Genomic DNA, 12,530 nt, shown 5'->3' with positions numbered 1-12,530 from the left:
TTTCTTGACTTCCTACTTTTGCATTCCAGTCCCCTAGAATGAAAAGGACATCTTTTTTGGGTGTTAGTTCTAAAAGGTCTTGTAGGTCTTCATAGAACCGTTCACCTTCAGCTTCTTCAGCATTACGGTTTGGGGCATAGACTTGGTTTACTGTGATATTGAAAGGTTTGCCTTGGAAATGAACAGAGATCATTCTGTCATTTTTGAGATTGCATCCAAGTACTGCATTTCGGACTCTTTTGTTGACCATGATGGCTACTCCATTTCTTCTAAGGGATTCCTTCCCGCAATAGTAGATATAATGGTCATCTGAGTTAAATTCACCCATTCCAGTCCATTTTAGTTCACTGATTCCTAGAATGTCGACATTCACTCTTGCCATCTCTTGTTTGACCACTTCCAATTTGCCTCAATTCATGGACCTGACATTCTAGGTTCCTATGCAATATTGTTCTTTACAGCATTGGACCTTGGTTCTATCACCAGTCACATTCACAAATGGGTATTGTTTTTGCTTTGGCTCTATCCCTTCATTCTTTCTGGAGGAATTTCTCCATTGATCTCCAGTAGCATATTGGGCACTTACTGACCTGTGGAGTTCCTCTTTCAGTATCCTATCATTTTGCCTTTTCATACTGTTCATGGCATTCTCAAGGCAAGAATACTCAACTGGTTTGCCATTCCCTTCTCCAGTGGACTGCATTCTGTCAGACCTCTCCACCATGATCCGCCAGCCTTGGGTGGCCCCACAGGGCATGGCTTAGTTTCATTGAGTTAGACAAGGCTGTGGTCCTAGTGTGATTATATTGACTAGTTTTCTGTGATTATGGTTTCAGTGTGTCTTCCCTCTGATGCTGTCTTGCATCACCTACCATCTTACTTGGGTTTCTCTTACCTTGGACATGGGGTATCTCTTCACGGCTGTTCCGGCAAAGTGCAGCTGCTGCTTCTTACCTTGGACGAGGGGTATCTCCTCACCTCCACCCCTCCTGACCTTGAACGTGGAATAGCTCCTTTAGGCCCTCCTGCGCCCACACAGCCACTGCTCCTAGAATGCGGGGTAGCTCCTCTTGGCTGCTGTGCCTGACCTCAGATGTGGGGAAGCTTCCATTAGCCTCTTATCCTTATCCATCTGAGGGCAGATAGAATGAAAACCATAATCACAGAAAACTAACCAAACTTATCACATGAACCACAGCCTTCTCTAACTAAATGAACCTATGAGCCATGCCATGTAGTGTCACCAAAGAGACACAGGTCATGGTGGAGAGTCTGACAAAATGTTGTTCACTGGAGAAGAGAATGGCAAACCACTTCAGTATTCCTGCCTTGAGAACCCCATGAACAGTATGTAAAGGCAAAATGATAGGACACTGAAAGAGGAACTCCCCAGGTCAGTAGCTGCACAATATGATACTGGAGATCAGCAGAGAAATAACTCCAGAAAGAATAAAGAGACAGAGCAAAAGCAAAAACAGCACTCAGTTGTGGATGTGACTGGTGATGGAAGTAATGTCTGATGCTGTAAAGAGCGACATTACATAGGAACCTGGAAGATTAGATCCATGAATCAAGGCAAATTGGAAGAGGTCAATCAGGAGATGGCAACAGTGAACATCAACATTTCAGGAATCAGTGAACTAAAATGGACTGGAATGGGTGAATTTAACTCAGATGACCATTATATCTATGACTGTGGGCAAGAATCCCTTAGAAGAAATGGAGTAGCCATCACAGTCAATAAAGAGTCTGAAATGTAGCACTTGGATGGAATCTCAAAAATGACAGAATGATCTTTGTTCATTTCCAAGGCAAATCATTCAATATCACAGTAATCCAACTCTATGCCCCAAACAGTAACATTGCAGAAGCTGAAGTTGAACAGTTCTATGAAGACCTCCAAAACCTTTTAGAACTAACACCCAAAAAATATATCCTTTTCATTATAGGGTACTGGAATACAAAAGTAGAAAGTCAACAGATACCTGGAGTAACAGGCAAATTTGGCCTTGTAGTACAAAATGAAGCAGATCAAAGGCTAATAGAGTTTTGTCAAGAGAACGCACTGGTCATAGCAAACACTCTGTCCCAACAACACAAGAGAAGACTCTACACATGGACATCACCAGATGGTCAATACTGAAATCAGATTGATTATATTCTTTGGAGCCAAAAATGGAGAAGCTCTATACAGTCAGCAAAAGCAATACAAGGGGCTGACTGTGGCTCAGATCATGAACTCCTTATTGCCAAATTCAGACTTAAATTGAAGAAAGTAGGGGAAACCACTAGGTCATTCAGGTATGACCTAAATCAAATACCTTATGATTATACAGTGGAAGTGAGAAATTGATTTATGGGACTAGATCTGATAGATAGAGTGCCTGATGAACTATGGACAGAGGTTCATGACATTCTACAGGAGACGGGGATCAAGACCATCCCCAAGGGAAAGAAATGCAAAAAGCAAAATGGCTGTCTGAGCAGTCCTTACAAATAGCTGAGAAAAGAAGAGAAGCTAAAGCCAAAGGGGAAAAGGAAAGATTTACCCATTTGAATGCAGAGTTACAAAGACTAGCAAGGAAAAATAAGAAAGTCCTCCTGAGTGATCAATGCAAAGAAATAGAGGAAAACAATAGAATGGAAAAGACTAGAGATCTCTTCAAGAAAATTAGAGACACCAGGGGAATATTTCATTCAAAAATTGACACAATACAGAATTGGTAATAAAAGAAGTGGTATGGACCTAACAAAGTAGAAGATATTAAGAAGATGTGTCAAGAATACACAGAAGAACTATGCAAAAAAGATCTTCATGATTCAGATAAGACCAATGATGTGATCACTCACCTAGAGCCAGATGTCCTAGAATGCAAAGTCAAGTGGGCCTTAGGAACCATCACTATGAACAAAGCTAGTGGAGGTGATGGAGTTCCAGTTGAGTTATTTCAAGTCTTATAGGATGATTCTGTGAAAGTGCTGCACTCAATATGCCAGTAAATTTGAAAAACTCAGCAGTGGCCACAGGACTGGTAAAGGCCAGTTTTCATTCCGATCCCAAAGAAAGACAATGCCAAAGAATGTTCAAACTACTGCACAGCTGCACTCATCTCACAGGCTAGCAAAGTAATGGCCAAAATTCTCCAAGCCAGGTTTCAATAGTATGTGAACTGTGAACTTCCAGATGTTCAAGCTGGATTTTAAAAAGTCAGGGCTAACAGAGATCAAATTGCCAACATCCTCTGAGTCATCAAAAAAGCAAGAAAATTCCAGAAAAACGTCTACTTCTGCTTTATTGACTATGCCAAAGCCTTTGACTATGTGGATCACAACAAACTGTGGAATATTCTTAAACAGATAGGAACACCAGATTACCTGACCTGCCTTCTGAGAAACTAATATGCAGGTCAGAAAGCAACAGTTAGAACTGGACATGGAACAACAGACTGGTTCCAAATAGGAAAAGGAGTACATCGAGGCTGTATATTTATTGTCACCCTGCTTATTTAACTTCTATGTAGAGCACATCATGAGAAACGCCGGGCTGGAAGAAGCACAAGCTGGAATCAAGATTGCTGGGAGAAATAGCAATAACCTCAGATATGTAGATGACATCACCCTTATGGAAGAAAGTGAAGAGGAACTAAAAAGCCTCTTGATGAAAGTGAAAGAGGAGAGTGAAAAAGTTTGCTTAAAGCTCAACATTCACAAAATAGCATGGCATCTGGTCCCATCACTTCATGGCAAATAGATGCGGAAATGGTGGAAACAGTGACAGGCTTTATTTTGGGGGTCTCCAAAATCACTGCAGATGGTGACTGCAGCCATGAAATTAAAAGACATTTGCAACTTGGAAGAAAAGCTATGACCAACCTACACAGCATATTAAAACATTACTTTGCCAACAAAGGTCCATCTAGTCACAGCTATGGTTTTTCAAGTACTCGTGTATGGATGTGAAAATTCAGTTCAGTTCAGTTCAGTGGCTCAGTCGTGTCCGACTCTTTGCAAGCCCATGAATCGCAGCACGCCAGGCCTCCCTGTCCATCACCAACTCCCGGAGTTCACTCAGACTCACGTCCATTGAGTCCACGATGCCATCCAGCCATCTCATTCTCTGTCATCCCCTTCTCCTCCTGCCTCCAATCCCTCCCAGCATCAGAATCTTTTCAAATGAGTCAGCTCTTCTCATGAGGTGGTCAAAGTACTGGAGATTCAGTTTCAGCATCATTCCCTCCAAAGAAATCCCAGGACTGATCTCCTTCAGAATGGACCGGTTGGATCTCCTTGCAGTCCAAGGGACTCTCAAGAGTCTTCTCCAACACCACAGTTCAAAAGCATCAATTCTTTGGCGCTCAGCTTTCTTCACAGTCCAACTCTCACATCCATACATGATCACTGGAAAAACCATAGCCTTGATTAGACGGACTTTTGTTGGCAAAGTAATGTCTCTGCTTTTGAATATGCTATCTAGGTTGGTCATAATTTTTCTTCCAAGGAGTAAGGATCTTTTAATTTCATGGCTGCAGTCACCATCTGCAGTGATTTTGGAGCCCCCCAAAATAAAGTGTGACACTGTTTCCACTGTTTCCCCATCTATTTGCCGTGAAGTGATGTGAAAATTAGTATATAAATTAGTGTCTATTTGCCATGAAGTGATGTGAAAATTAGTATATAAAAAAAGATGAGTGCCAAAGAATTGATGCTTTTGAAGGTACTATTGGAGAAGACTCCTGAGAGTCCCTTGGACTGCGAGGAGATCCAACCAGTCCATCCTAAAGGAAATCAGTCCTGAATATTCATTGTAAGGACTGATGCTGAAACTGAAGCTCCAATACTTTGTCTACCTAATGCCTAAGTCACTTCAGTCATGTATGACTCTGTGTGACCCCATAGTCAGCAGCCCACCAGTCTCCCTCGTCCTTGGGTTTCTTCAGGCAAAAACACTGGAACTGGTTGCCATTTCTTTCTTCAATGCATGAAATTGAAAATTGAAATTGAAGTCCCTCAGTTGTGTCAGATTCTTTGCGACCCCATGGGCTGCAGCCTACCAGCCTCCCCCATCCATGGGGTTTTCCAGGCAAGAGTACTGGAATGGGGTGCCATTGCCTTCCTCCAACCTAATGCAGAGAACTGACTTATTGGAAAAGACCTTGATGCTGGGAAAGATTGAAGGTAGAAGGAGAAGGGGATGACAGAGGATGAGATGGTTGGATGGCATCACTGACTTGATGGACATGAGTTTGAGCAAGCTCTGGGAGTTGGTGATGGACAGGGAACCATGGTGTGCTGCAATCCATGGGGTCATAAACAGTCAGACATGAATGAGAGACTGAACTGAAGTGAACTGATGACCTGTGAAAATTCAAAGTTTTAGTTTCTCAGTCATGTTTGAGGATACTTTGTGACCCAGAGGACTGTAGTTGTCAGGCTCCTCTGTCCATGTCCAGTATTCTCCAAGCAAGAATACTGAGGTGGGTAGACATTCCCTTCCCTGGGGATCTGGGCTTGTGGTTGCCCTCTGAATTGGAGGGCAGTGTTGGGCAGCTGAGTCCTTCACTGGGTGAATAGTGGCAGAACTGAGTTAAATTGTAGCACATTCTGCTGCTTTAAAAAATTGTTGATGGTGGAGAAACCTTCCCACCATGTTGGGAATCCTTTCTAACATGTTGGAAACTGGGTGTGCACAGCCCTTTTAAAAATAATATTTTTTAAAAAAAACAGCTTAATTAATAAGACCTAACCATGTAAATGGAGCTTCCCTTGTGCTCAACTGTTAACGAATCCACCTGCTATGTGGGAGACCTGGGTTCCTTCCCTGAGTTTGGAAGATCCTCTGGAGAAGGGAAAGGCTACCCACTCCAGTGTTCTGGCCTGGAGAATTCCATGGACTCTATAGCCCATGGGGTAACAAAGAGTTGGACATGACTAAGCTAATTTCACTTCAACCATGTAATACTACAATTTCTAAGTCATGACTTTGAGGTGTCTGCTACAACAAACATTTTATATGAGAATTTCTCTGAAGTCTATTGAGGATATAATCATAATACGGCTCATATAATTGTGATTTTTTGCTATACTAATGGAAGGAAATTCTAAATATGGATTAAAGATTAGTGAAAATAAAGATATTAAAAATCTTTATTGAAATTTATATATCTTCTGATTCTTGTGCAAGAATCCTGTGTCAAGAAAGTCTATTCTTGAGTGTTACAGTAAAGTAAGAATTTTCATTAACATTCTGTGCACACTGTCTAAATTTTAACTCAAATGTTCTTACTTTAATTGTCAGTTAGCCCTCCCAAAATCAATTAAAAGTGGCAGCAATTTCAGGTAGTATGTTTTTACTGTTCTCTTTGATACCACTAGAATACTAACACTATAATTCCAAATTTCATTTTTACTCAGATTATTTTCAAAAAGGATTCAGGATTATTTAACTTATGATGAAAGTCATGAAATTATACTGTTTAAATGCAGACATGAATTTAAAATCCATATGAGGTGTGATATTATGATTTATAAGAAATATTTGGTATTCTTCCACAGCTCCTGGCTCACAGCTCTCAGAACCTTTAGAATTTCCTAAGTCCTAAGAGCAATGGAAGTATATTTTGTCATAATATTTGGTTTTATTTTCCATTTCTACAATCTGCTTCAGAGCCATAAAAGTGAAATGGATATTTTGTTATTCATAATAAATCCTTTCCAGAACTGAGTTTATGTTAATTATATGACTTTTGGAGAGCACTAACTGCTGCTGCTGCTGCTAAGTCGCTTCAGTCATGTCCGACTCTGTGCGATCCCATAGACAGCAGCCCACCAGGCTCCCCCGTCCCTGGGATTCTCCAGGCAAGAACACTGGAGTGGGTTGCCATTTCCGTCTCCAATGCATGAAAGTGAAAAGTGAAAGTGAAGTCGCTCAGTCGTGTCTGACCCTCAGCGACCCCATGGACTGCAGCCCACCAGGCTCCTTGGTCCATGGGATTTTCCAGGCAAGAATACTGGAGTGGGGTGCCATTGCCTTCGGAGAGCACTTAAGGGTGGGGCTAATTGCCACAGAAACCATTAATGAAAATGGAGACTGAATTTTTTGTTCACCACCTGGTTTTCTGGAAGGAGAAAGGAACTAGACCTTAAAGCAGTCCCCAGTGATCAATGATTTAATCATGCCTGTGTAATAAAGCCTCCATAAAAACCCAAAAGTGCCTTCCCTGGGTTCAGATGGTAAATAATCCCCCTGCAATGAAGGAGACCTGGGTTTGATTGCTGGATCAGGAAGATTCCCTGGAGAAGGGAATAGCAACCTACTCCAGGATTCTTGCCTGGAGAATCCCATAGACAGAGGAGCCTGGTGGGCTACAGTGCATAGGGTCACAGAGTCGTACATGGCAAGTGACTAACACACACCACACAAAAATCCAAAAAGAAGGTGCTTGGAGAGCTTCCAGGTTGGTGAACAAATGAAGATTTGGATAGAGCGCCTTGGAGAGAACATAAAAGCTCTGTGCCCTTTCCCCATACCTTACTCTGTGGATCTCTACCATTTGGCTTTTCCTCTGCTGCATCCTTTTACAATAAATAAGCAATCTTTTTCTCTGAGTTCTGTGAGCCAACAAATTAATCAAACTTAAGGAGGAGGTCATGGAAGCCTTTGATCTATAGCTAGTTGGCCAGAAGTACAGGTAATAAGGCTTCCCAGGTGGCTCAGTGGTAAAGGATCCATCTGTGAAAGCAGGAGACACAAAAGACGTGGGTTCAATTCCTGGGTTGGGGAGTTGCACTAGAGTAGGAGATGGCAACCCACTCTAGTATTCTTACCTGGGAAATCCTATGGGTAGAGGAGCCTGATGGGTTACAGTCCATGAGGTCACGAAGAGTCGGACATGACTGAACACACACATACGCAAGTAGCAAACAACCTGGACGTGCAATTTGCACTCCACGTTGGAGGAGATCTTTGAAAACTCTGATTTGTCGTCTTGTAGGCTGCTACCTAGAAGCACAGGTAATAACTGGGCTTGCAACAAGGATGTGAAGCTGGAGTAGGGACAGTTTTGCAGTCTGAATCCTTAAACAATGGAATCCAACACTCTCTCTGGTAGACACTGTCAGAACTAAGGTGAATCCCTGAACACTCTGCTGATGTCCTGAAAACTGCTGTTTGTGTGGGGACCTCTCAACAGTGAAAGCGGGTCCATGAACCAACTTTACCAGAGGAATACGAACTGAAAATTTTATCAGAGATTTAAATATGTTTATAGTAATTTCTATAGTCTTTTATGTTATAGAAGTAAACTCTATATATAATCTTTTATGCTATGACAAATAAAAACATTTTTCATAGACTATACTTAAATTATTTTTCTCACAGTTTATTTTTCAAATCCCATATTTTAACTAAAGCACTGAATTCATAACTCAAGAGAAAAAAATGAATCTATGAGACAGCCTAGATCTTAATCACCAAATTATATTTTTACATGTTATAAAAACAAAAATTTACTTCATTCTTTTCAGAATTTTGAATGACATACCAGAAAAATTTGATACCATGATATACTAAAAATACAATATTCTTTGTCATCTTAGTCATTCAGCAATTCTCACCAATCTGTAGGTAATATTGAATATCGAATCCCAGGGAAATTTCAGCTTGAGCTTCTGTGCTTCATTGTCAAGTGATTGCCTATTCAGGAAAAAATCCTGCACATGTTGGTATAGGAATTTAAATGAAACTTCCTGATGACTGTTGCAAGTTAGAAGCAACACCTGCTGCCTTTTTGAAATAATTTCCTTTTTTTTTTTTTTTTTTTGGTTTTCAGTGGGCTCTGTTTAATGAGTTCTAGACAGATGCTTGCCTCAGATGTCACCTTGCACAGCTGGGGCTGCTGAGTCAATAAGCACATTTCTGCTCGATTCTTGTCTCCTTTTGGCACCGCTGCCCTCCTTTTCAGTACATTAAGTTTGAGGTTACGGTGTGGATGATTCCACTGAGCTCGGTTTTATTTGAGATCAAAATCTCATCCCATGCAGATAGATCACCATCCTCTTTTTCTTGGGTTGAGAGACTTTGGTACACACTTTCCTGAGTCTCTGTACTTACATATCTCAGGAACAGAGCTTATGAAAAAGAATACTTTCCCAAATGAGGCAAAATATCAGGAATTTGAGAAAATAAAGAGTTTTCATGAGTTCATTGTGTACATCTTTTCGGTTTATCAGTGATATCATCAAAAGAGGGGACCCACAGATGGGGATTGGAGCTGTAGGGAGAAAACAGTCTCTGTAACAATTGTTTCAGTCCAAGAGTGTCTACTGAACCCAGACTCACTTGCACCAAGTTAATTTTTTTAAACAAGAACGTTTATGAAAAGCACAAGTAATGCAGAGCCAATTTATTTCAGAGACATGTAAGTTTCCAAAGGGAAAATCACTTTTCTCATGGTTCTTTTCTTCTTAAGCCTTCCCCAGCAGCTCAAACAGTAAAGAATCTGCCTACAGTGCGGGAGACTGAGGTTTCATCCCTGGGTCAGGAGGATTCCCTGTAGAAGAGAATAGCTACCCACCGCAGTAATTTTCCTGGAGAATTTCATGGACAGAGGAGCATGGCAGGCTACAAAACAGTTGGACACAACTGAGCAACTGACACCTTTCCCTCTCAAGCAGAGAAGGAAAGAGAGGAACAGTTGAAAACTCATTGAAATCATCATTGTATCTTACCTTCAAACCAAATATTACACAACGGATATTGGTGCTTTTCTGACATGTCTTAATTTCCAGATAATGCACAAATGTTACAAAGTAAAGAGAAAGTGACAACATCCTATTTGTTATGACCTAGAAAAAAGTTTTCCCTTGGATATAGATTCCCATTGAATAATGAGAAGTGAAATAGATGTCAGTCACTCAGTTCAGTCACTCAGTCGTGTCCGACTCTTTGCGACCACATGAATCACAGCACCCAAGGCCTCCTTGTCCATCACCAACTCCCGGAGTTCACTCAAACTCATGTCCATCGAGTCGGTGATGCCATCCAGCCATCTCATCCTCTGTCGCCTCCTTCTCCTCCTGCCCCCAATCCCTCCCAGCATCAGGGTCTTTTCCAATGAGTCAACTCTTCGCATGAGGTGGCCAAAGTACTGCAGTTTCAGCTTCAGCATCAGTCCTTCCAATGAACACTCAGGGCTGATCTCCTTTAGAATGGACTGGTTGGATCTCCTTGCAGTCCAAGGGACTCTCAAGAGTCTTCTCCAACACCACAGTTCAAAAACATCAATTCTTTGGCGCTCAGCTTACTTCACAGTCCAACTCTCACATCCATACATGACCACTGGAAAAACCATAGCCTTGACTAGAAGGACCTTTGTTGGCAAAGTAATATTTCTGCTTTTCAATATGCTATCTAGGTTGGTCATAATGTAGGAGAAGGATTATTTTTTAAAATCTCTTGCTCTCTAAGTTTGGAAGCTGAGATATTTTTTAACAGAAATATCAAATAATGGATGAACAAAATTAATGGAAAAGCCAAAAGGATTCTGTTAAGAAATTTGTGGACCATCCTTGATGGTCCAGTGGTTAAGAATCTGCCTTGCAATACAGGGGATATGGGTTTAATCACTAGTCTGGAGACTAAGATCTCACGTGCTGCAAAGCAACAACACCTGTGCACTACTTTTGAGAGTCCTTGTGCCGCAACAAGGAGCCTGCATGATGCAACTAAGACTAGACCCAGCCAAATAAATAAACAAACAAATAAGATTATTTGGATAAAAAGAAATTTAGGAAAGGAGCAGAACACACTAAAAAAATTTTAAGTCAATATTTTAAGACAGTGGTTCAGGTCCTGTTCCAATATTCACATTTTTAGGGATTTGGAAAAATCACTTGGCACAGACAGAAAGGTATCTCCCTGCAATGTGGGAGACTGAGGTTTGATCCCTGGGTCAGGAGGATCCCCTGGAGAAGAGAATGGCTATTCATTCCACTATTCTTGCCTGGAGAATTCCGCAGACAGAGGAGCCTGGTGAGCTACAGTCCATGGGGTCACAAAGAATGGGAGACCACTGAGCAACTAATGCTTTCACATAAAAATCACTTGACCTCTCTTTTGAGTCCCCTTATCTGGTTTTATATGGAGTTTTTGTAGGGATCAAAGGAGATACATTATAGAAGTCTGCTTTGAAAATTGCAAGGTACAATAAGTGTATTGAATGTTATTATGAACACTGACCAAGAGGAATTTATTATTTATTCATATGTTCCCAAATAAATATATAGTTCTCACCCCACTCCATCCCCAAATATATAAGTACTCTTTGAAAGGAAAAAAAAAGTGCATGTATTGAGTGCCTAAAAAGTTAAATTGTAGTAGGCATTTTGTTGGGGAAAGAGGAGAATTGATGAGCACTGAGAAAACAGAGAAAGTATATATCTTTAAAGGGTTCAATTGCTGTAACCAGATTTCCTGTGTTGTTCTCTCCCATGTAGTCCAAGGTCCCGAGAACAATTAACCTCAACAATCCAAGGATCTGCATGGGGGCCAAGTGAGCAAACATGGTAGGAGATAAATAGATTTAGTCAAAAATATAAAGTAAACCATATGAGAAGTCTTGAATTTGTAAACCTGTATGTCACGATGACTTTGAAAATGTTCCCAAATGAGTAGGTAGGCCACAATTGGCATTTCAACAATCCATGAACCCTAAAATTGAAGTCTTCTGGTGGATTTCAGGATTTTGAGCTGTAATACTCCCAGTCAACAATTCTGGTTAAACTACATACATGGGTTTAAAGAACATCCACAAAGTGTTAGTGACTAATTTTAAAAGAAAGTAATATGGCAGGGGGAAAATATTCCAAATCAAAAAATAAACAATGATAACACAAATATTAAAAAAAAGCATTCCCAATCCTGTCACATAAATTAGAGCAAACTAATGCCAGAGCCACAGATAGCATTAGACTGAGAAAAACTGAAAAATATTAATGAACAACCAAAAATCTTAAGTGATAAGAGTGCCTTGCACAATGCAGGCAATGTAACTATATGCTATGCCTGTCTCATGCATATAACTCTGCTCTAATAGAGGTCCTGTGATTACACGTTTAATTGCATGAAAGGGAACAGTGATTTTACTCCCCATTAATCACTGGATTCAATTTGCCTGATTTTTCAGGAGTCTCTCATTTGTAAAAAAAAAAAAAAGAAAAAGGAAAAAAAAAAAAAAACCAGAATTCAATGTCAAACTAGCCAAGCAGGAGAAAGACTTTCTCAGTTCTGATTATTGAAAACTATAACATGGATCAAGGAATATCCTCTGAATTCATTCTGTTTTTCTTCATCTCTTGTTTCTCCTGGCTCACTTTTGGAGTAGAAAAAAAGGAAAAAAAATGGCTGCTGCAAAATATAGAATCCTAACAATTTAGCAACACCAGAAGAAAATTTCCTTTCTTTTCCCAGTATCCCCTGCATAAGTACTAGAATTTATCCTGAATTAAATAAATAGAAATTTATTTTATTTATT

At 40.4% G+C, this 12,530-nt stretch overlaps 1 pseudogene; it reads right to left on the bottom strand.

Moving 5' to 3' along the window:
* LOC102183489 overlaps positions 1 to 12,530 on the bottom strand; it is a 43,591-nt pseudogene that overhangs the window by 21,774 nt on the left and 9,287 nt on the right.

Source organism: Capra hircus, chromosome 29 (assembly GCF_001704415.2).
Source record: "Capra hircus breed San Clemente chromosome 29, ASM170441v1, whole genome shotgun sequence".
Classification (NCBI taxonomy): Eukaryota; Metazoa; Chordata; class Mammalia; order Artiodactyla; family Bovidae; genus Capra; species Capra hircus.
This window is presented reverse-complemented; position numbering and strand designations above follow the sequence as displayed.